This window comes from Coregonus lavaretus, assembly GCF_964263955.1.
Source record: "Coregonus lavaretus genome assembly, chromosome: 1".
Taxonomy (NCBI): Eukaryota; Metazoa; Chordata; class Actinopteri; order Salmoniformes; family Salmonidae; genus Coregonus; species Coregonus lavaretus.
The window spans coordinates 38,182,287-38,206,084 of record NC_139988.1 but is presented as its reverse complement, the minus strand read 5'-3'; the positions used below and the strand labels follow the sequence as shown (position 1 = coordinate 38,206,084).

Here is a 23,798-nt window from a genome sequence, read left to right as displayed (position 1 = left end):
TTACACTTACGGGCACCATGTCCTTGCGTCGACAAAAAGATGACATCAGGAATTCAAACACTGAAATTCAAACACAGCGCTTTGTACCTTGACAGAACCCATATTTATGTTTTAGTTTATGACTTCCAGTGTTAAAGGGGAGTGCTGAAAACTTGGAGACTCAGAGCCAATAGTACCTGTGGTGTGAGAAAGTTGTCTGTATTGCAGTGTGTGAGACAGTGACGTGCGGTAGGCACTGGCTATTATCAAAGCCAGATTTACTCACAAGTAAACCTTGATGAAGCCAAAGTGCACCATACAACGGATAGCTCCAAAACCAGAGTGACATAGGCTATTAACCGATATGACAAACAATTTTGACCTAAACAACAATGTAGCCAAGATACACAAACGATAGCCTCCGATGGCCACATATTCATATCATCCGACAAAATTATGTAGCATCCACAGTTACAACCAATAGGTGGCAATAGAAGACCAATATATGTACACATTTCATCCGAATAGTTTGCAATGCAAACTCCATAGCCTTTCACAATGGATTTACAATTCTTCCAATTCACCGCACAAACAGATACATACACACAAACACGCACACAATAATATTATTATGTGAAATATTATTACACATACATACAGTGGGGAAAAAAAGTATTTAGTCAGCCACCAATTGTGCAAGTTCTCCCACTTAAAAAGATGAGAGAGGCCTGTAATTTTCATCATAGGTACACGTCAACTATGACAGACAAAATGAGATTTTTTTTCTCCAGAAAATCACATTGTAGGATTTTTTATTTTATTTGCAAATTATGGTGGAAAATAAGTATTTGGTCAATAACAAAAGTTTCTCAATACTTTGTTATATACCCTTTGTTGGCAATGACACAGGTCAAACGTTTTCTGTAAGTCTTCACAAGGTTTTCACACACTGTTGCTGGTATTTTGGCCCATTCCTCCATGCAGATCTCCTCTAGAGCAGTGATGTTTTGGGGCTGTCGCTGGGCAACACAGACTTTCAACTCCCTCCAAATATTTTCTATGGGGTTGAGATCTGGAGACTGGCTAGGCCACTCCAGGACCTTGAAATGCTTCTTACGAAGCCACTCCTTCGTTGCCCGGGCGGTGTGTTTGGGATCATTGTCATGCTGAAAGACCCAGCCACGTTTCATCTTCAATGCCCTGGCTGATTGAAGGAGGTTTTCACTCAAAATCTCACGATACATGGCCCCATTCATTCTTTCCTTTACACGGATCAGTCGTCCTGGTCCCTTTGCAGAAAAATAGCCCCAAAGCATGATGTTTCCACCCCCATGCTTCACAGTAGGTATGGTGTTCTTTGGATGCAACTCAGCATTCTTTGTCCTCCAAACACGACGAGTTGAGTTTTTACCAAAAAGTTATATTTTGGTTTCATCTGACCATATGACATTCTCCCAATCCTCTTCTGGATCATCCAAATGCACTCTAGCAAACTTCAAACGGGCCTGGACATGTACTGGCTTAAGCAGGGGGACACATCTGGCACTGCAGGATTTGAGTCCCTGGCGGCGTAGTGTGTTACTGATGGTAGGCTTTGTTACTTTGGTCCCAGCTCTCTGCAGGTCATTCACTAGATTCCCCCGTGTGGTTCTGGGATTTTTGCTCACCGTTCTTGTGATCATTTTGACCCCACGGGGTGAGAACTTGCGTGGAGCCCCAGATCGAGGGAGATTATCAGTGGTCTTGTATGTCTTCCATTTCCTAACAATTGCTCCCACAGTTGATTTATTCAAACCAAGCTGCTTACCTATTGCAGATTCAGTCTTCCCAGCCTCGTGCAGGTCTACAATTTTGTTTCTGGTGTCCTTTGACAGCTCTTTGGTCTTGGCCATAGTGGAGTTTGGAGTGTGACTGTTTGAGGTTGTGGACAGGTGTCTTTTATACTGATAACAAGTTCAAACAGGTGCCATTAATACAGGTAACGAGTGGAGGACTGTACAGGTCTGTGAGAGCCAAAAATCTTGCTTGTTTGTAGGTGACCAAATACTTATTTTCCACCATAATTTGCAAATAAATTCATTAAAAATCCTACAATGTGATTTTCAGGATTTATTTTCTCTCAATTTGTCTGTCATAGTTGACGTGTACCTATGATGAAAATTACAGGCCTCTCTCATCTTTTTAAGTGGGAGAACTTGCACAATTGGTGACTGACTAAATACTTTTTTTCCCCACTGTATATAATAAATAAGGTTCTAACGAAATGTCCATATCAACAATCAAAATGACTGAAAATGCAGTTCAAAACGTCAAAAAAGTATCTCATCAAAACTAAATTCTAGCTTGATAAATCAAACGCATCAAAGGGATGTTGTCTATTCTCATGTTCATTGAATAGTAGCCTTACCTGCAAATTGCAAAGTAAAATGCATTTAGGCCTACCTATGTCATCCACAACTTTCATTGGGTCACTGATACTGTATGTGCACAGCAGAACCCCATGTCCATTATTTTTATTCTGCATAACACGAAAGTGCAAATGTGCAGAGCTTACCCCAGGCTTACCCACACAACATGTTTAGGCAATATGCATGCGCAAAATATGAAATTGGCTCAACGCAACGAATGAAGCTAGGCAAAGCAGTGAGGCCTGTGCTGACCCTGTCCATCAACAGTGACTGGAGTCAGTAACACACGTGTCAATGATTTTAATGGATGGGAAGGAAGGTGCCTGTCCTGAGGTTTTGAATGCAGTTTTAGTAAATAGATTTGGAGAATAAAAACCACCAGAATCATTGAGAAAAAACATTAGATAACAAAAAAGAATGACCATTCTACTGTACTGTAGATATGAGTATTTGTTTTTGTACTGTAGATTATTAATGTGTTGAAGTCACTGTGTTACCAGCAACAGGCCAGAATCTGTTTCTTATATTTGGAATGGAGAAAATCCAGGATCAATTTCTCCACTTATTTTAATATCAGTATTTAGTAGGGAAATGGGACTGTAATCAGTCCAGATATCTTGGCATGAGTTATCTTTCAGTCCAGCATGAATGATAACTCAGGGGGCTAAAGGTATGAGTGTATGGCAGATCTGCCAAGGTTGAAATACATTTAGTTGTTTTACTTGTCATGTCTGGTTAAGAGTTTTTCGTGAGATGGGACCAAAATAATTCATCCAATAGGAACTTGGTATAGATTATCATTAAACACTATATATTCTTTCCCTTCCTTTACAGCCATTCTGAACATGGACAACACTGTGGTGGACCTTGAGACCTTGCAATCCCTGTATGACAATGTAAGTTGTTTGGAATGTATTCATGATTATATACTATGCTTTTTTGTTGTAAATGTTTAATGACAAGAACTTTCACTGAGTGAAAATAGTTTTGGGCAGTGTTTAGGGCATGTGGAATATTACCACAAGTCTGGTAAGATACACCAATTCCATGTATGCACAACAATATCAACTTGATCAAACAATCATTGTTTAAATGTTTGCTCATGATTCATGATTTTAAGTTTCATACCATATACAGTGGGGTCTGAAATTATTTTTTGTAAATAAGAATATAATATGTTTCTAAACACTTTTACATTAATGTGGATGCTACCATGATTACAGGTAGTACTGAATGAATAGTGAATAATTATGAGTGAGAAGATTACAGACACACAAATATCCCCCCCCCCCCCCCCCCCAAACAAATGCTAACCTCCCCTGTTATTGTAATGGTGAGAGGTTAGCATGTCTTGGGGGTTTGATATGTGTGCGTCTGTAATTATGTCACTCATCATTATTCACGATTCATTCAGGACTATTACTGAGTACCACTCTCCATATTTTCAAGCAAAGTGGTGGCTGCATCATGTTATGGGTATACTTGTAATCATTAAAGAATGGGGAGTTTTTCAAGATAAAATATAAACCTAATGGAGCTAAGCACAGGCAAAATCCTAGAGGAAAACCTGGTTCAGTCTGCTTTCCACCAGACATTGGGAAATGAATTCACCTTTCAGCAGGACAATAACCTAAAACACAAGGCTAAATCTACACTGGAGTTGCTTACCAAGAAGACATTGAATGTTCCTGAATGGCCGAGTTACAGTTTTGACTTAAATCTGCTTGAAATTCTATGGCAAGACCTGAAAATGATTGTTTAGCTCAACAACCAATTTGACAGAGCTTGAAGAATTTTGAAAATAATAATGGTCAAATGTTGCACAATCCAGGTGTGGAAAGCTCTTAGAGACTTACCAAGAAAGACTCACAACTGTAATCGCTGCCAAAGGTGATTCTAACATGTATTGATTCAGGGGGTTGAATACTTATCTAATTAAGATATATTAGTGTTTTATTTTTCATATATTTTTTTTAAATGTTAGAATTTTTCTTCCACTTTGACATTACAGAGTATTTTGTGTAGATCGTGTAGAAAGTCAAGGGGTATGAATACTTTCTGAAGGCACTGTACTGTATGTATCTGTCTTTCGACGCCATACTCACCACTGGTGTGTATGGCCAAAGAGCTATATGTTCATGTCATCTGGCCATAGCAGCGGTTCCAATCCAAGTGCCAATTAGCAAACTCCAGACGTTTACATTTGTTGGTTGCTCTCAATAAAGGCTTTTTTTTCTGGCAACCCTTCCCGTAGAGCCTATTGGCATGGTGGTGGCGTCTAATTGTAGATTTGTAGATTTGGTGACCCGAAGATGCCACCAGGTTATGTAATTCTCCAACTTTGGCCCTTCTCCTCACTGTGTGTTGGGACAATATACGCATGTGACCAGTACCAGGCAAGTTTACCACTGTTCCAGTGGTTTTAATCTTCTTAGTTGTTGCCATAATATATTTCATTTCTTTGATTTTTTTTCCCTCAATTTCCTGATTTATGAAGTTCAACAACCATTTGTCCCTTTTCGTTTGTGAGTGCTTTGCCTTTTCCCATGGTGATGGATGACATAGGTATTTGACATGCGTGTCACCTCATGAAACAGGAATCCATGGAAGGCCACAATGCAATTCCTTAAGATTGCCAACGTGAGTAAGACATTTAAGCGTGTTAACCCTCACAGGGCTGCCAGACCAGACGGCATCCCAAGCCGCGTCCTCAGAGCATGTGCAGACCAGCTGGCTGGAGTGTTAATTGACATATTCAATCTCTCCCTATCCCAGTCTGTTGTCCCCACTTGCTTCAAGATGTCCACCATTGTTCCTGTACCCAAGAAAGCTAAGGTAACTGAACTAAATGACCATCACCCTGTAGCATTCACTTCTGTCATCATGAAGTGCTTTGAGAGGCTAGTTAAGGATCACATCACCTCCACCTTACCCAACACCCTAGACCCACTACAATTTGCATACTGCCCCAACAGATCCACGGATGACGCAATCGCAATTGCACTGCACACTGCCCTATCCCATCTGGACAAGAGGAATACCTATGTAAGAATGCTGTTCATCGACTACAGCTCAGCCTTCAACACCATAGTGCCCTCCAAGCTCATTACTAAGCTCTGGAGCCTGGGTCTGAACCCCGCCCTGTGCAACTGGGTCCTGGACTTCCTGAAGGGCCGACCCCAGGTGGTGAAGGTAGGCAACAACACCTCCGCTATGCTGATCCTCAACACGGGGGCCCCTCAAGGGTACATGCTCAGCCCCCTCCTGTACTCCCTGTTCACCCATGACTGTGTGGCCACGAACATCTCCAACTCAATCACCAAGTTTGCAGACGACACATCAGTGGTAGGCCAAGATAACCAACAACGACAATGTCTACAGGGAGGAGGGGAGGGCCCTGGCGGAGTGGTGCCAGGAAAATAACCTCTACCTCAACAAAAAAAGAAGGAGCTGATCGTGGACTTCAGGAGACAGCAGCGAGAGCAAGCCCCCATCACATCAACAGGGCATCAGTGAAGAGGGTGAGAAGCCTTGGCGTGCACATTTATTTACATTTATTTTCAGTCATTTAGCAGATGCTCTTATCCAGAGTGACTTACAGTTAGTGAGTGCATACATTTTCAAACTGGCCCCCCATGGGAAACGAACCCACAACGCTGGCGTTGCAAGCGCCATGCTCTACCAACTTAGCTACAGGGGACCACATCACTGACAACCTGAAATGGTCCATCCACACAAACAGTGAACAGTGTGGTAAAAAAAGGGGCTACAGTGCCTCTTCAACCTCAGGAGGCTGGCTGAAGAAATCACAGCCTGTTCACCCCGCTACCATCTAGAAGGCGGAGACAGTACAGGTGCATCAAAGCTGGGACTGAAAAACAGCCACCAGACTGTTAATTAGTCACCACTAGCCATCCTCTGCCCAGCACCCAGCCCTGAACTTAGTCACTGTTACTAGCCAGCTACCACCCAGCACTCTACCCTGCACCTTTGAGACTGCTGCCCTATGTACATAGTTCTTGAACACTGGTCACTTTAATAATGATTCCATACTGTTTTACCCACTTCATTTAAGTGATAATGCCCGAGAAGCCAGTGTTTGGAGGATACATTGGCAGGGGTGTTGTTAGGCCCGAGACGAAATTAGGCCTGAGATGGCTTCGAGGGCATTATCACTTTTATACAACGGGTTACCAACATATTCAAATAACGATTGACATATTTTCATTAAAAACATTATTTTAATGAATTTATTCATACTTTTTCATCCTTCCACAAGACATAGTCCCGACACAAATCTAGGGTTGCTACCCAAGCCGGCTGGTCGTTCGTTCTATCGGTTCGGTTGCCAGAGACGCGACTCAGTCGTTCAGTCTTTTTGTTCTGCATCTATGGACGCGACCCAGTTGTTCTAAATGTTCCATTCCCACACTGGCTGGCAATGTTCTTATCTCTTGCTTGCTAGCTAGCCAACTATGGCTAACTTACAGTCATGTCAAACAGTGCAGCCAGAATAACAACAAAGTAGCTGCATTTGCATTTGTTTAAGCTGTTTTCTAGTGACATTTATTTGAATACATCCATAACAATGAGCTAATGATGCACGATTTCACCAGGCATAGAAAATGTGCTCTCTTGTCAGGACACTGTTGTTCGAGAGCTAGCCAACAACACCGCTAACACAATCACTTTCAAACTGAAGCTGGAAAGACTGCACTCTAGCTGCACTTCATTTCATTTGACCTGTTTTCTATTGATAGTTCTTTATATTTATCCATAGAAATGATGATGATTCATGATTTCGAATGGCTGAGAAAAGCTGCGTACCTGTCAGTCTCATCCTGACTCCCTACACGTTCATTACTATGGGACAGCTGGAGATCGAATTTGAATATTGAAACAATGTTGCAAATGTCGTAGAGACAGACAGCAAGGTTTATACAAATCTCCGCTGTTCAAAACGGAATGTTAGTCTAAAGGAAATGTGAGATAATGTCTAGATGCTTTTTATAGTGAAGATCAAGTTTATAAATTGCCTGGCTGGGCTGATGAGACAGCGGGTTGTGCAGTCAGATGGAACACACCTTTTCTATTCGTATTGTCTATACACTTGTCTATATACTGTCTATACACACCATTGTATACATATATATATATTTTGTATTATTTGTATTCTGGACACTGACATTGCTCGATCTGATATTTCTTCATTTCTTTCTTTGTATTTTTGGGAGTTGTGTGTATTGTTTTGTATTGTTCGGTATTACTGCACTGTTGGAGCTAGAAACATAAGCATTTCACTGCACCTGCGATAACATCTGCAAAATATTTGTACACGACCAGTCAAATTTTATTTAATGTAATTTGATTAATTAAAAAAAGTAGAATGCTAATGCGGATTTTATTTTGTTTGTTTTTATTTATAAGAATCTTTAAGGGTGCCAATCACTTTGACACATATCTTAAAAAATTTATATAAATTACTTATTATATCTCTTTCTCTGAGCAATTGAATTAGTATAATAGAATATAATTTTCAAAAAAAATTGGGAGCATACAATATAGCTCAGTATTTTTATTATTTATTTTATACAGTTTTTTTTCTGCTTATCTTTATCAAGGGTGCCTGGACCTGACTGTAGTTACAGAAAGCTATTATTTGATTATATAATGAAATAATGAAATATATAATAGTCAAGCCACAGTATTAGCAACTAGTTAAAAATTAATTCATTTTCTTTTATTTGGACTACAAAAACAAAAGAAAAAATCCCATCAATTAAGTGCTCCTTCCTTGGAACATGTGGGAAGGTGGCCTTTTCATAAACAGTCTTTTAATATTTAGTTATTAACAGTTTCATGATTTTGTTGTGGATTTCAGTTCCACAGCGTCTGCTCTGAACATTACTCTGTATCTGGAGTTCATGTTCCATCTGGTCCACTTGAAAGGCAAACTAAAGGAAATGTGCATTAAATACCAAAACAAACATGGAAACCACAAGCCCTACTGGTATGCGTGGTGTTTGGCCACAGAGTCAGCCCCAGTGAACAGTATGTCTGCTGGAAGGGGATATACTTTTTCTCTAGTAAACATCTATTCTTGTTTAAAGACATGCATCATCATACAAGGTGAGTAGAGACATATCATCTATATCGGATTTGAATGTACCCCTCTCCACTGTATAATGGGCACTTTTATTAAAGTACAATGGGATGTCATAAAGTTTGTTATTATTTAATTGCTTTAGAATAAGACTCCCTAGTACACCCTGCTGGTTGTGAAGGTTCCAATAGTTACAGCCAAGCATTGTCATCATTAGCCCTACATGACGTTAAACCTGTCTCTTTCAGCAGAACATTCAGAGCCCCATGCATTGTTATGTCAATAAAGAGAGGAGCATGAAAAGGGACATGTTTTTTCAATTTCAACCGTGATACAGTTTTAAGATGCTATGACATTCCTGAGAAGCTTTTGGCTGGACAACACAAGAGGCCCGTCCTTTGACTGCTAGAGCCACATTAATAATATTGATCATGTTAAAATGACTGTGACTTGAGACATGGTGTATTTCTTACGAAATGTGTCATAACGGAGGATCAAATGAGTATTTTTGCTGCTTAACCCACCCTCATCTCTCGCACCCCGCTCCCCACACCCTTCTCTCCCTTGCCTGAGGCTGTGTTATTGAGTTGTGTAGCCAAATTGTTTCTCTTTTGTATTGCGAGACTCCATCCTGTCTCCCGGTCTCTAACCCCTAACCACAGTTGGCAGTGTAGCCACCCTGACTTAGGAATGAAGGGTTCTAATGGTTACACCCTCACAGTTCTAGAACACACACACAAACACAGAGCCATTGAGAAGTTCACTCCTCACTTCACAGTAAGAAATGGAGTCACCCTGTCTGTGGGCTTTTAAAATAAAACCACTACTGCTCTCACAACACAAACACACAGGCAGGAAGGGATCACTGTGAGGTACCCCTCCCCGCAAATATCAGGAGTCGGAACCTCATGACACAACTCTTAGAAGTTCAGGGAACCCTTCCCAACACCACATTACTTTGCACATGATAAACAAACCACAACACTTACACTCATGAAATATACTCATAGGCTGTGACTGCAGAGGTTGAGGGACATTATAACAACACTGTCACTTTGTATGGATAAACACAGAATTGTGACAGTGACATAGGTCAGTGGTACAATAATAGCACCTCAGGCTGCGTTTTCATTAAACTCAGTCATCAGAAAACAACATTGACTTGAAGTTTAGTGCCATACATGGGAAGTTTCGTAAATACTGAGTTGACCTGAAATGTGGGGATTGCAGTGACATTTGGTCCAAGTCATTTTCCAAAAGTGCACCTTTCTCTGTATTCGAAATGCCACATACAACTTTCTTTCATACTGTCACAGCCAAAAAGAAAGGCACCAACTCATAGATCTCACCATCATATCTTCTTGTCCCCAAATTACTCCTCACGTTGGTATACCCACATGTTGAAAAAGGATATGTTTTGTGTTAAATGTATTGAAACATGTCGTAAACCAGAACCAGAGCTTGCCCTCGCGGACCCAAGGCTGAGTGTGTTGAATACTAATTTGCTGTGTTTGATGCCCATATTTGATGTGCTGCTGCTGAGTTATGCCTGGGCCAGGCCCCGGAGTCAACGTCGGCTCCCCTAGCCTGAGAGACATACAGAGTTTACATTTCTCTTTGTCGGACGCTTTATGGTTTTGCCAGCCTGAGTCAGGCCTGTCAACCTCTATTGTCTTTGTCTTTGTGAAATGAGAGGGCATCTCTGGCCTGGTTACATTTTTTCGACCCACTTGTATAAAACTGTGGTTTTGTGTCTGGGAAAGTGGAAAATATGTTGTAAATCGAAACAATACTATAGTGTTTCACCTTATAGTGTTTATAAAGTATCTACAATGGCTGTATTTGCCAACATTCAGTTCCCCTGAAAGTGAAAGAACAGGGTTTGTGTGCATGTACGGTATATCTCAAGTACAAGGTATATTTTGTGTGCCACTTACTGTTTACCCAATATCACACTCCTTACTTATTTCAGGGAGCCCAGCAAGATGAGATGGAGAAGATTGAGAAGCACATCAAGTCATCCAAAGGCAAGGATGACGCAAAGCCATTGGACAAGCCTGAACAGTAAGAGCAAATGTATCCTCTGTGCCAAGTCTGTCCTGTTTCTGTTTCTCTCTCAATTGTTGGTGATAGGAAAGGTCAGGAAAATGGCAATTTCAAAATAGGCCCTGTTTAAGTATTTTAACACTTTCGTTTTGTTCTTGTTCTTTCCTAAGGTTTCTCTTCCAGTTGTCCCAAATCCCCAATTTCTCAGGAAGGGTGTTTTGCATCCTCTTTCAATCAACCTTTGTTGAATGTATCTCCTCCATCCTCCGGAAAGTAGAAATCCTTCAGAGAATGTGTACGGTAAGTCTCCTCTCATCTACAGCTTTCTGAGAACAGCACGTAGTGGACAATGTAATGTACAGCCATGCATCCAGAGTGTTGAGTACATAAGGAATGAGAGCCATTATCTCTGCACAGGGCAAATATACAGTATGCCTCATTTATACCAGAGGCACTGAACTGAACTCTCTCTCTCTTCTTCTTCTGTTTGTCTGTTTACCCCTCTGTCTCTTTCCTCTTTCCTCTTTTATTCTCTTTGCTCCCTCTTCTCTATCCCTCTCTTACCGGTATATATTCTGTCCCTCATTTATCTGTATCTTTCTCCTTTCCTTTCTTCTTCTCTTCCCTCTCTCCCTCCACTTCTTTCCCCATGCTGTGTATCAGACTCTGCAGAGTGGTCAGTTTGTGATGCAAACCTACGTCTTAGCTTTTGGGAACTTCGTGAATGGAGGGAACCGATTGCGTGGGCAGGCTGACAGCTTCACTCTGGACATCCTGCCCAAACTCAAGGACGTCAAGAGCAGTGTGAGTGTGTGTTGAGCTCTGACCATAACTGCCCTATTATGGTGCTTAAGCAATTATTTGTCCCCAAATGAGTGACTGACTGATTGTTTGTTAGATTTTTGTGTACCACCTGTGCTGTCATGTAAGAACATAGTGCAGTGTTTTCAATATTGGAATCCTAGAGAGGTGTCCATATAGAATATAAGACAAGTTACTAGCTCTAAGTAATGACAGTCTCCCCAGCAGAGATTTCACTTGTGTTTGATCCATTGCTTTGAGGTGCTGAACTTCTAAATCCTCTTTAGATGTGTTCTCCATACCAATCGAAACATTCTGCTCTAAAATGATTAGATTAATGACAAAAATGATGTATTTATTTTTATCTTTTTCCCCCTCTCTCTTTCAGGATAACTCTCAGAGTCTTTTGTCATACATCATTGCTTACTATCTAAAGAACTTTGATAAGGTATGTTTTGGTTCCTGTTTATTTGAATCCCTTTCTGATTTACTTAGATATCTATCCAGCCACCTTTTCATCTTCTCTCTCGCCCGAGGATAGCATGGCTTTTCTTATCAAATTATTTATTTTCCTTTCCCTCATTTACAAAAGAAGCTAATGTCTCCCTCTCAGTTCGCCTGGATCTGTACAACGTTAGCTTCCACAGGATCCAAAGGAAGCCTATTGTAAATAATTAGGTTAGCCAGATGAGATGAATTCAGCCAAATGTATGTTGCCAAAATCAACATACACAACATGGTTCTGGGCTCCTAATGGCTCCCTAGTAATACTGATGGACATGACGAACGTATACTTTGATTACAATGGCTCCACTCTAGCTGATGGCCATTACCACCATGCAACCTTATCTTATTGGGAATGTTTGGACTACTGATAAGAATGGCAGAGACATCCATCCCAATCTTACCTGAGATGTATGCTGGAGAGGGCTGCTCTGGTCTTTGATGATGATTGCCTTTGACTGTGTGTGTGTGTGTGTGTGTGTGTGTGCGTGTGTGCGTGTGTGTGTGTGTGTGTGTGTGTGTGTGTGTGTGTGTGTGTGTGTGTGTGTGTGTGTGTGTGTGTGTGTGTGTGTGTGTGTGTGTGTGTGTGTGTGTGTGTGTGTGTGTGTGTGTGTGTGTGTGTGTGTGTGTGTGTGTGTGTGTGTGTGTGTGTGTGCTCAGGACGCCGGTAGAGAGACCTGTGTCTACCCTCTCCCTGAACCCCAGGACCTCTTCCAGGCCTCTCAGATTAAGTTTGAGGACTTTCAGAGAGACCTACGCAAGCTAAGAAAAGACCTTAACGGTGAGACTGGCTCCCACAAATGTATTTTGGTCCATTTGTAGCTCCATTTATAAACCTTGGACTATATATTTTTCACACTAGGTAGTAAACCTGAATCAACGTTGATTATGACAGGTGTTACATAATGTTTGTGATACCATTGTGTAGGATTTATGAGTGTCATGTGAAATGGATTCCTGTATCTTTATAATAGAAAATTCTTCAAAGTTTGCCCACGAAACAGGGTCAATAGATAGCATCTGATTGTCGTACAAAGCCCCAAACTAGAACCAGATGGAGAGTCAGGAGCAGACGTGGTCCTCTGTAGCTCAGCTGGTAGAGCACGGCGCTTGTAACGCCAAGGTAGTGGGTTCGAACCCCGGGACCACCCATACACAAAAAAAAAATAATGTATGCACGCATGACTGTAAGTCGCTTTGGATAAAAGCGTCTGCTAAATGGCATATTATTATTATTATTATATTACTCCTCTAGAATCCGCTAGGCACCCTTTTACTGTCCTCACAACACAGAGCTCCAAAAAAATCCAGGTTCAGGGGGCTTTTCCTACCTGTGCTCCAGCTCATGTCCCTCAGAGTGAGTCAAAGGCCTGGAGAGGCCGCCTTATTTATGCAGCACCCGCACATTACAAACCATAAGATCTGAAGATCCCATATTAAAAACCATCAGTGTACTGTATGGGTAGCAATAATGTTTGACTGCCATCTAGTTGAACAAGAACAGAATATTGCAAACCAAATACTAGGTCACGAGTCCAGGTAGCACTTATAAACATGTTAGAGGTTTACAGGGAATTACCTCGATCAGACTAGGGTTAAGCTGAAAGTCTTACGTTTTTTCCCAGGTTAACATGAGTCAAATAGTAGGAATTAGGGAACAACAAAAATCCCTGATGAAGTGTGGAAATCAGATTAAACATTTAAAGCCAAGCTCATGGTTAAACAAAATCCCTGTGCAACCGATTGAAAGACTGAATGGGGAAATACTTACATTAATTACTCAGTCTTAACTCATTTAACACTTTCAACATGTTATAGGGGTCAGGTGGGGAAATATTAATACTAACAGAGTAAAACTTTTTTGTATGTGTCGATCAAGAATAATCACCCAAATCTCCTGTTCTCTATCATGTACAGCGCCTTCGGAAAGTATTCAGAACCCTTTACTTTTTCCACATTTTGTTACGTTACAGCCTTACTCTAAAATGGATAAAATAAAATAAAATCATCAGCAATCTACACACAATACCCTATAATGACAAAGCAAAAACTGGTTTTTAGAAATGTCTGCAAATGTATTAAAAATAAAACATACCTTATTTACATAAGTATTCGAAATTGAGCTCAGGTGCATCCTGTTTCCATTAATCATCCTTGAGATGTTTCTACAACTTGATTGGAGTCCACCTGTGGAAAATTCAATTGATTAGACAGGCACACACCTGTCTATATAAGATCCCACATTTGACAGTGCATGTCAAAGCAAAAACCAAGCCATGAGGTTGAAGGAATTGTCCATAGAGCTCAGAGACAGGATTGTGTCGAGGCACAGATCTGGGGAAGGGTACCAAAAAATGTCTGCAGCATTGAAGTTCCCCAAGAACACAGTGGCCTCCATCATTCTTAAATGGAAGAAGTTTGGAACCACCAAGACTCTTCCTAGAGCTGGCCCCCCGGCCAAACTGAGCAGTCGGGGGAGAAGGGCCTTGGTCAGGGAGGTTACCAAGAACCTGATGGTCACTCTGGCAGAGCTCAAGAGTTCCTCTGTGGAGATGGGAGAACCTTCCAGAAGGACAACCATCTCTGCAGCACGCCACCAATCAGGCCTTTATGGTAGAGTGGAAGCCACTCCTCATTAAAAGGCACATGACAGCCCGCTTGGAGTTTGCCAAAAGGCCCCTAAAGTCTCTCAGACCATGAGAAACAAGATTCTCTGGTCTGATGAAACCAAGATTGAACTCTTTGGCCTGAATGCCAAGCGTCACGTCTGGAGGAAACCTGGCACCATCCCTACTGTGAAGCATGGTGGTGGCAGCATCATGCTGTGGGGATGTTTTTCAGCAGCAGGGACTGGGAGACTAGTCAGGATCGAGGCAAAGATGAACAGAGCAAAGTACAGAGAGATCCTTGATGAAAATCTGCTCCAGAGCGCTCAGGACCTCAGACAGGACAACGACCCTAAGCACACAGCCAAGACAATGCAGGAGTGGCTTTGGGACAAGTCTCTGAATGTCCTTGAGTGGCCCAGCCAGAGCCCGGACTTGAACCAGATCGAACATCTCTGAAGAGACCTGAAAATAGCTGTTCAGCAACGCTCCCCATCCAACCTGACAGAGCTTGAGAGGATCTGCAGAGAAGAAACTCCCCAAATACAGGGGTGCCAAGCTTGTACCAAAGAAGACTCAAGGCTGTAATCGCTGCCAAAGGTGGTTCAACAAAGTACTGAGTAAAGGGTCTGAATACTTAGGTAATTGTGATATTTCAGTTTCTAAAAACCTGTTTTTTTTCCCTTTGTCATTATGGGTTATTGTGTGTAGATTGATGAGGGGAAAAAACTATTTAATACATTATAGAATAAGGCTGTAACCTACCAACGTGGAAAACGTCTTGGGATCAAAATACTTTCCGAAGGCACTCTATCTTACTGTTAAACCAATCAAGGCTTGTATTATTTTGCCAATTATTGTTTTTTACTGAGCTGCAATCAATCTTGTGAAGCTTCTTATTATTTGGAGTGCGTGAAGATCGAGTTGACCAGGTCCATTGGGATACTGACTTGCTTACTCATTCCCAATAGCAGAGGCTGGTTGACATTTATTGTCATGAATCTTGTCCTGGAGGCAGAACTGAGCAATTTCTCCTTAGATAGGCAAGCTGCAAAGTCAAAATGGGCAGTATTGTAAAAACTAATGAAAACAAAAAATAGCTTTTTGGTCTTAATTTAAAGGTTAGGCATTAGAGTTGGCAGTGTGGTTAAGGTTACGTTTCAAATCGAATTTGATGACTTTGTGCTGTGCCAGCTAGTGACCACTCTACAGAGCTGCCTCCAGAACAAGATTAATGACGAAAAACACTAACCTGCATGGCAGAGTACCATGATGGCGTACATAAATGCTTCATCAGATACTGTAGGGTTCTCTTCACAGGGACCAGCTGAGTGCTGTAACAGATGTGGGCTTGGTTGAGTAGGCGTCCCATAGCAATGGGCTTGGATGGCTCTCAGGACAACAGCTAGCTAGCTACCTCCACAGAGTGGGCCATGTGGTCAAACAATTAGCTTCCGAGAACTCTGGCATGCACTTTTTGGATTCATCATGGGCGCTGATGGACCATGACTCTGGGGTGCTCCAAGGGATGCTTAAGGGGTCTGCAGGTTCCAAGGGCATCACTCATTGTTTGGAGAAAAGCAGTAGGGTGAATGGGAATGCAACATTACTGGTTAGCGTAGCCCAATCCATTATGTATGGTAATTAGCCCTAATTACATAAACAGGTAGAGTGTAATACTGCAATGTCAAAAATGGTCTTATGATTTACAAGCTCATTCTTCTTTGGACAGAAAAACTAATTAAAACATGTTTTTCTTCTTTCTTCCTCTTCCACTCCAGCATGCTTGGCCGAGACAGAGATGGTCAACCAGGTCTCTTCTGAAGAGCACTTGCAACCCTTTAAGGAGAAGATGGAGGGGTTTCTGAGCCAAGGTGAGTTTGCGAACACAGAGTACATGTCAGTTGTTCCGATGTGGATGTGGTGAAGGAGTCAGGCGCAGGACACAGAGGATACGTCCAAAAGACTTTAATAGTCCAAAGAGCAACAACCAAAACACGACCTCGAAAACAGACGGAGGCGAGGCAATTACGCAAACAAGCGTAAACAATAATCCCAAACATAGACAGAGTGCAGACACGCAGCTCTGCACAACAGGCAGAAAATAACAACACACAATCAGACTAATGCAAAACAAGGAACTTATAAGCCAAGTAATCAACACACAAATGGACACAGGTGTAAAAGACAGACAAAAGCAATCACACTACGAAACATAGAGCGGTGGCAGCTAGTACTCCGGGGACGGCGAACGCCGAAGCCTGCCCGAACCAGGAGGAGGAGCAGTCTCGGCAGAATCCGTGACAGTACAGACAGGCAAGAGGTGAAGGTGTCCCAGTTGTGGTTACTTGACAAATGACTCAATCACGGAGACCATTTTGGGTTGTGGGTGAGGCAAATGGACCATTGATCAATGACAAGGGAAGCCATTTTGGTTTGTCAACTGAGAGTCAAGCTTCAAGACGGGTCAGTGATCCCCCTTATCCTTGGTTCAACTAAACTATAGCTGCCCCAAAGATGACGGCCAATGACTAATGCCTCATATCACCCTAGATAATGTTCAGTGTCAGAATACCTGACATGAGGAAGGCATCTTGGCTCTGTATATAGAATAGAACGTAGAGATGGGCCGTTGATCATCATGCTAACCCTTGGTTAGACTGCACTGCATCTGTCCTGCCAAGACTGATGTCTCAGTTGCTCTCCTGGTTAATGTACAGTGTTTGGAAGGAAGATGTGTACAGACCATCATTCAACGCAGTTTCCATGGGGACCTCTGCTTATCCCAGACTGTATTGAATAAGTCAAGGCTATTGTTTCAACATTTTCCATCTGTTATGATGGGTTGCAGCAGCACTTGGTAGTTGAGCCTTTGATCTCTGTCTGAATGATATTTAAAGAGCAGACGTACATGTTAGTCATTTATCAGACACTCTTATCCAGAGCAACTTACATTAGTGCATTCATCATTAGACAACAACGTATCACAATCGTAGCAAGTACATTTTCCCAGCCAACAGAGAATTGCATAGTCTAGACGGGAGATGACAAGTGCCTGGATTAGTACCTGCAGCGCTTCCTGTGTGGGGAAAGGTCGTACTCTACATATGTCACTGCTTTGATGTTTGCAGAGAATGTCGGTGTTGTCCAGGGTCACGCCAAGTTTCTTTGCACTCTGGGAGGGGGACACCATGGAGTTGTCAGCCATGATGGAGAAGTCTTGGAGCAGGCAGGCCTTCCCCAGGAGGAAGAGCAGCTACGTCTTGTCGAGGTTGAGCTTGAGGTGGAGGGCCGACATCCAAGATGAGATGTCTGCCAGGCACGCAGAGATGTGTGTCGCCACCTTGGTGTCAGAAGGGGGGAGGAGAAAAGTAGTTGAGTGTCATCCGCATAGCAATGATAGGAGAGACAATGTGAGGATATGGTGGAGCTGAGTGACTTGGTGTAAAGAACTGAGCCCTGAAGGACACCAGTAGTTAGAAGCACTTGGTGCAGACACAGATCCTCTCCACGCCACCTGGTAGGAGCAACCTGCCAGGTAGGACGCAATGCAGAAGTGTGCTGAGCCGGAGATGCCCAGCCCTGAGAGGGTGGAGAGGAGGATCTAATGGTTCACAATGTCAAAGGCAGCGGATAGATCTTGGAGGATGACAACAGAGGAGAGAGAGTCAGCTTTGGCAGAGTGGAGAGCCTCCGTGTCACAGGGGAGAGCGGTCTGTTGAGTGAGCCACCTTGAAGCCTGACTGGTTAGAGTCAAGAAGATCATTCTGAGAGCGATAATGAGAGAGTTGGTCATAGACAGCATACTCAAGTGTTTTGGAACTAAAAGACAGAAGGGATACCGGTCTGTAGTTTGACTTCAGAGGGGTCAAGTGTTGGTTTCTTGAGGATGGGGGCGACTCTGGCCATCTTGAAGTCAGAGATGATGCAACAAGTGGTCAGGGATGAGTTGAGGGAAGTGAGGAATGGCAGGTCTTCAGAGATGGTCTAGAGAAGGGAGGAGGGGATGGGGTTAAGTCGGCCGGTTGTCGGGCGGCCGGACATCACTAGTCGCAGGATTTTATCTGGAGAGAGGGGAGAAAGAGGTCAAGGTGTAGGGTAGTTCTGTGTGAGTGGGACCAGTGGACTCAGTAGGCTAAGTGAACGAGGAGCAGATGTCGTCAACCTTTTTTTCAAATTGGTTGACGAAGTCATCCGCAGAGAGGGAGGAGGAAGGGGGAGGATGTAGTAGGTGAACAGCTTCTAGTAAAGATTTGGTCAAACGTATTGCCTGCCTTGTGAGTGGGAGGGGACTGGGAAAGGAAGGGTGAGGTCAAAAGAGGAAATCTGAGGAAAGAAATAGGTGGAAAGAAATGAAGTAGTTTATCAAGGTGTCAAGCTCATTGAGGAACTCTCCAAGGGCACCTGTTGGGCGATAGATGACAATGTTAAGCTTGAGTGGACAAGTGACAGTAACAGCATGGAATTCAAATGAGGAGATCGACAGGTGAGAGAGGGGGGAAAGAAACAATCTCCACTTAGGAGAAATAAGTAGCCCTGTGCCACCACCGCGACGACCAGATGCTCTCGGACTATGAGAGAACACATAGTCAGATGGTCAGAGAGCAGCAGTGTTCTCTAGGGTAATCCATGTCTCCGTCTGGGCCAAAAGGTGTAGTGACTGAAGGGCAACATAGGCTGAGATGAATTCCACATGGACTGTGTGCGCAGGGAACACTAAATTAGAATGGTTGCAGCCAAAGGGTGGGGAGCGTCTGTAAAACCTACAGGGAGAGAAGCGAACAGGGATAGGAAACACACACATACTTGACAAAACTACAAAAGAGCAAAATTAGATCATCAGAAGATAACTGCTAAGATACTCAAGTGAGAGAGTGGTGTGGAGCCCTCCTCTCTTTCCTTCCTCGAACAACTCGGCAGAAAGTCTTTGTTTCAGTGACAAGACTGCCAGCTGCCTCTGAAAAAACAGGGGAGACTGAAGCACTAACACTAATCCCTTATTGCCTAGCAGAGGTGAAGAAAACACCCCCTACAACACAACACACCTACGAATTAGCAAGACGATTACTCAAATAGGCCTGAAACTAAGTCCACAGCAACAGTCACAAGTACTGAGGAATCAGACAGTTCAAACAGCAATGATTAAGTAGGCTACTAGGTAGAGACAGCACTTAAATTAAATTGCCCTAGCAAGACAATACCAACAGCTACTTATTGAATCAAAAACCGATACTTGCTACTCTTGTAGGAGCTGATGTCCTTCCGAACTATAGATGAGGCATTAAGACTTGGGTCAAGTGAGGCTCCTTAAATAGTCAGGGAAGACAGGTAAGTACACTCCGCCTTCAAACACCCAACTGTTACCAATACTATGACACAAATAGGCCTGAAAATAATCTACTTATTGAATCAAAAACAGATACTTTCTTCTCTTGTAGGAGCTGATATCCTTCCAAACTATAGATGAGGTACATCCAGGCCAAATATGGACACATAATGAGGGCTATAGGCAGAATTGGACCCTGACAAGGTAGATAGCGTAACCATAATGGCAACCTGGTTTGTCTTTGTTTTCCTCCTCCTGTTCGTTCTTCACCTCTTTCCCCCCTCTGCTCTAACTATTCCCTGTCCGGTCCTTGACCTCTAAACCAGTTTCACCTCTTCTTTATCCTCCTTCCTCACCACTATCCATCTCTCTCTATCTACCATCTGAAGAAGCCCCTTTTCCCCTGCCCCCACCCTTGCTTTACTGTATTGCCTTTGGGAGAGCCTCCTCTCTCACGTCACTCTCTCTTTCTCTCCATTCCTCCCTCCGTCATATCAGGAAATCAAATAAACATTTGGAGGGAGCTGTTTACCCTGGGAGCAGTTAAAACAGGGATGATGAATTAGCAGTGGAACAAGGGTTGATGATGAATCCACCTAGCGCCTTCCCTCTGCGATCGGCCATGTTTGTTTTAATTTGACCACAATGTGTTTGTTATCACCTTCAAACCAAGACCCTTTCAACAACCAAATAATGGAACTATGATCATCATAACAGACAAAGTATTATGTATAGCCAAGATTAAAATGTTTATTGATGAATGTTTCACAACTCTTAAGTGTAAGGTTTGGTTGTCATGTCTATTAAAACATGTGGAATGTCTTTCTAGGCAGTTTTATATAGGCTTTGCGGCAGGCTATTTCTGGCTAACTGTTCCCATTCTTGTTGTAAGACTGAGCTCACTGGCCCCTTCTCAAGTGCTTTTGTATTCAAATGAGAGTTGGTAATCTGTAACACATGTTCTTCCGCTATGTCGCTCTCTGTCCTTGAGTCCGAGTTTAAAGGAAGCCTGGATGAAAGTGTCTCTTCGAAAGAAATATTGGGTTTTCCCTTGACGCAAATGACGAGGTTGTCCTCAGAAAGAAGACTATTCGATGTAACACTGACATGTGATTTGGAAGGCTCCAGACGAAATTCACTGGGTGCCTCCACTGCAAAAATAAATAAAAAGCAACAACAGCAATGTCTTATTTGTGTTATTTCTATAATTTCAGACCCCGGGGTTAAACAGTTTCTGGCTCCACAGTTTCGGCCACTCTTGTTTATTTTCTGACCATGAAACTAACCACAGAATAACAGTCGAAGCGGATTTGTAGGAACGGCACTGTTTGGTCTAGCTCGATTTTCCCCACTCGTTTCACAGATTCTCATGCGTGCGATGCCTTTGATGGAGCCTCTATGCCTCCGAACAGAACATTGGCCATGTGATAATCTGTTTCTGATGTAAATAACGATTAGTTATACTGGCTGCATGCTCTTTTCAGGGGACTGACTACTGCCTTGGCTAGTAGAGATGTCTCCAGGAGTAGGCCTAATCTACACGTGACATCATGTCAGATAAGATCTATTCATTGTTGTCCAAAATGTATTTTGAAACCTCTAGACTATTATTGTAAAACTAAAATGGGTCACTATATCAGGCTGGTATTGATTCACTACAAACAGTACATGTTGTATGAAATTCTGTATTCATCATGGATTCCATACTCTTTTGCTGACTGTTGTGCTGTTGCATTGATCTGATGACATCCCTGTCCTGATTTCTGATTGGTTATTGATGAGCAATAGAAAGCAGATGTAAAAGTGAGGATCAGTTATAGGATGATTTAGTATGGGGAGCCATGGACAAAAGTAATCGTCCCATTGGACATGTCAGGGTTCCTTAGATGTGGCTCTGGCTTCAATTACACACAGCGATTTGATATTCCCTGAATAAAGGCAGACCAGAGATCCATGCCAGGAAAGATTCCTGACCGTCTGCTTTAGTGGATGTCTTGGAAAGCTATGAAGAGGTTATGGTGTAATTTCAGACCAATAAACGCTTTTAGGCTGCTATGGATTTGGAACATGCTCTTGAAAGCTACTAAGACATTTCTTAGAATTGTGTGTGAAAGCAAAAACAATATAACTGGTGAGACACACAGATGCGATAGGCTGGGTTTGAACCTGGGTAGTCTGCACACCACAATACTGTGTTGTTAGCCCAAGCGCCGTTGTGGTTCACTGAACCAACTCTCTTACACTTCACATTTGCTTAAACATTTTCCTCTGCTCATCTGCACACTACAAGACTGTGTTAGCCCACTAAACTAAAACCTTGGTCTATAGGCATTATCTCGGGGAGGTAATGCAAGTCAGGTCTCAGACAAAAATTGGTTCACCGGACCACCTTGGTTACAGTAACACAAACTTCCTCGATATCTCTGTGAAGTTAGCTGGAAGGAGAGAGAATTATGAAAAAATTCCTCCGAAGGCTAAGGATATCCTCTGGAATTCCTGTGCCTGTTTGAGGCTTTGCATTTTTTTTTTGCTGTATTTGAGGACATTTCACAATAATTTACTGAACTCAATAGTACTAAATGTACACAAAAAACTGTTGCCCAGAAAACCATGGTGTTCAAATCAAATCAAATTTTATTGGTCACATACACATGTTTAGCAGATGTTATTGCGGGTGTAGCGAAATGCTTGTATTTCTAGCTCTAACAGTGCAGTAATATCAATAATTCACAACAATACACACAATCTAAAAGTAAAATAATGGAATTAAGAAATATGTAAATATTAGGACGAGCGATGTCGGAGATGCATAGACTAAAATACAGTAGAATAGAATACAGTGTATACATATAAGATGAGTAAAGCAAAAATATGTAAACATTATTAAAGTGACTAGTGTTCCATTATTAAAGTGGCCAGTGATTTCAAGTCTATGTATATAGGGCAGCAGCCACTAAGGTGCAGGGTTAAGTAACCGGGTGGAAGCCGCCTAGTGATGGCTATTTAACAGTCTGATGGCCTTGAGATAGAAGCAGTTTTTCAGTCTCTCGGTCCCAGTTTTGATGCACCTGTACTGACCTCGCCTTCTGGATGATAGCGGGGTGAACAGGCAGTGGCTCGGGTGGTTGTTGTCCTTGATGATCTTTTTGGCCTTCCTGTGACATCGGGTGCTGTAGGTGTCCTGGAGGGCAGGTAGTTTGCCCCCGGTGATGCGTTGGATAGACTGCACCACCCTCTGGAGAGCCCTGCGGTTGCGGGCGGTGCAGTTGCCGTACCAGGCGGTGATACAGCCTGACAGGACGCTCTCAATTGTGCAGCTGTAAAAGTTTGTGAGGGTTTTAGGTGCCAAGCCAAATTTCTTCAGCCTCCTGAGGTTGAAGAGGCGCTGTTGCGCCTTCTTCACCACACTGTCTGTGTGGGTGGACCATTTCAGATTGTCAGTGACGTGTACCGAGGAACTTGAAGCTTGCCACCTTCTCCGCTGCGGTCCAGTCGATGTGAATAGGGGCGTTCTCCCTCTGCTGTTTCCTGAAGTACACGATCAGCTCCTTTGTTTTGTTGACGTTGAATGAGAGATTATTTTCCTGGCACCACACTCCCAGGGCCCTCACCTCCTCCCTGTAGGCTGTCTTGTCATTGTTGGTAATTAGGCCTACTACTGTTGTGTCGTCTGCAAACTTGATGATTGAGTTGGAGGTGTGCGTGGCCACTCAGTCATGGGTGAACAGGGAGTACAGGAGGGGGCTGAGCACGCACCCTTGTGGGGCCCCTGTGTTGAGGATTAGTGAAGTGGAGGTGTTGTTTCCTACCTTCACCACCTGGGGGCGGCCTGTCAGCCAGCTGGTCTGCGCATGCTCTGAGGACGCAGCTAGGGATGCCATCTGTGCAAGCAGCCTTGCGAGGGTTAATTTATCAGTGGTGCGACCTCAATCAGTTCAACACTCAATTACATGAACTAACCCTGAAAATGACAGCAAGTGTTATTAATGTTGATGTGTGAAATCCTGTGTAAACTGTCTGTACAA

The 23,798-nt window shown here is 42.8% G+C and overlaps 1 pseudogene across 1 annotated transcript in view; it reads left to right on the top strand.

Moving 5' to 3' along the window:
• LOC311133141 overlaps positions 1–23,798 on the top strand; it is a 68,838-nt pseudogene that overhangs the window by 42,985 nt on the left and 2,055 nt on the right. The window contains exons 10-16 of the transcript XR_014615191.1: positions 3,222–3,283; positions 10,463–10,554; positions 10,707–10,836; positions 11,200–11,340; positions 11,726–11,785; positions 12,502–12,622; positions 16,229–16,321. The product of XR_014615191.1 is annotated as an uncharacterized misc_RNA (transcript). The remainder of the gene's footprint in view (positions 1–3,221; positions 3,284–10,462; positions 10,555–10,706; positions 10,837–11,199; positions 11,341–11,725; positions 11,786–12,501; positions 12,623–16,228; positions 16,322–23,798) is intronic.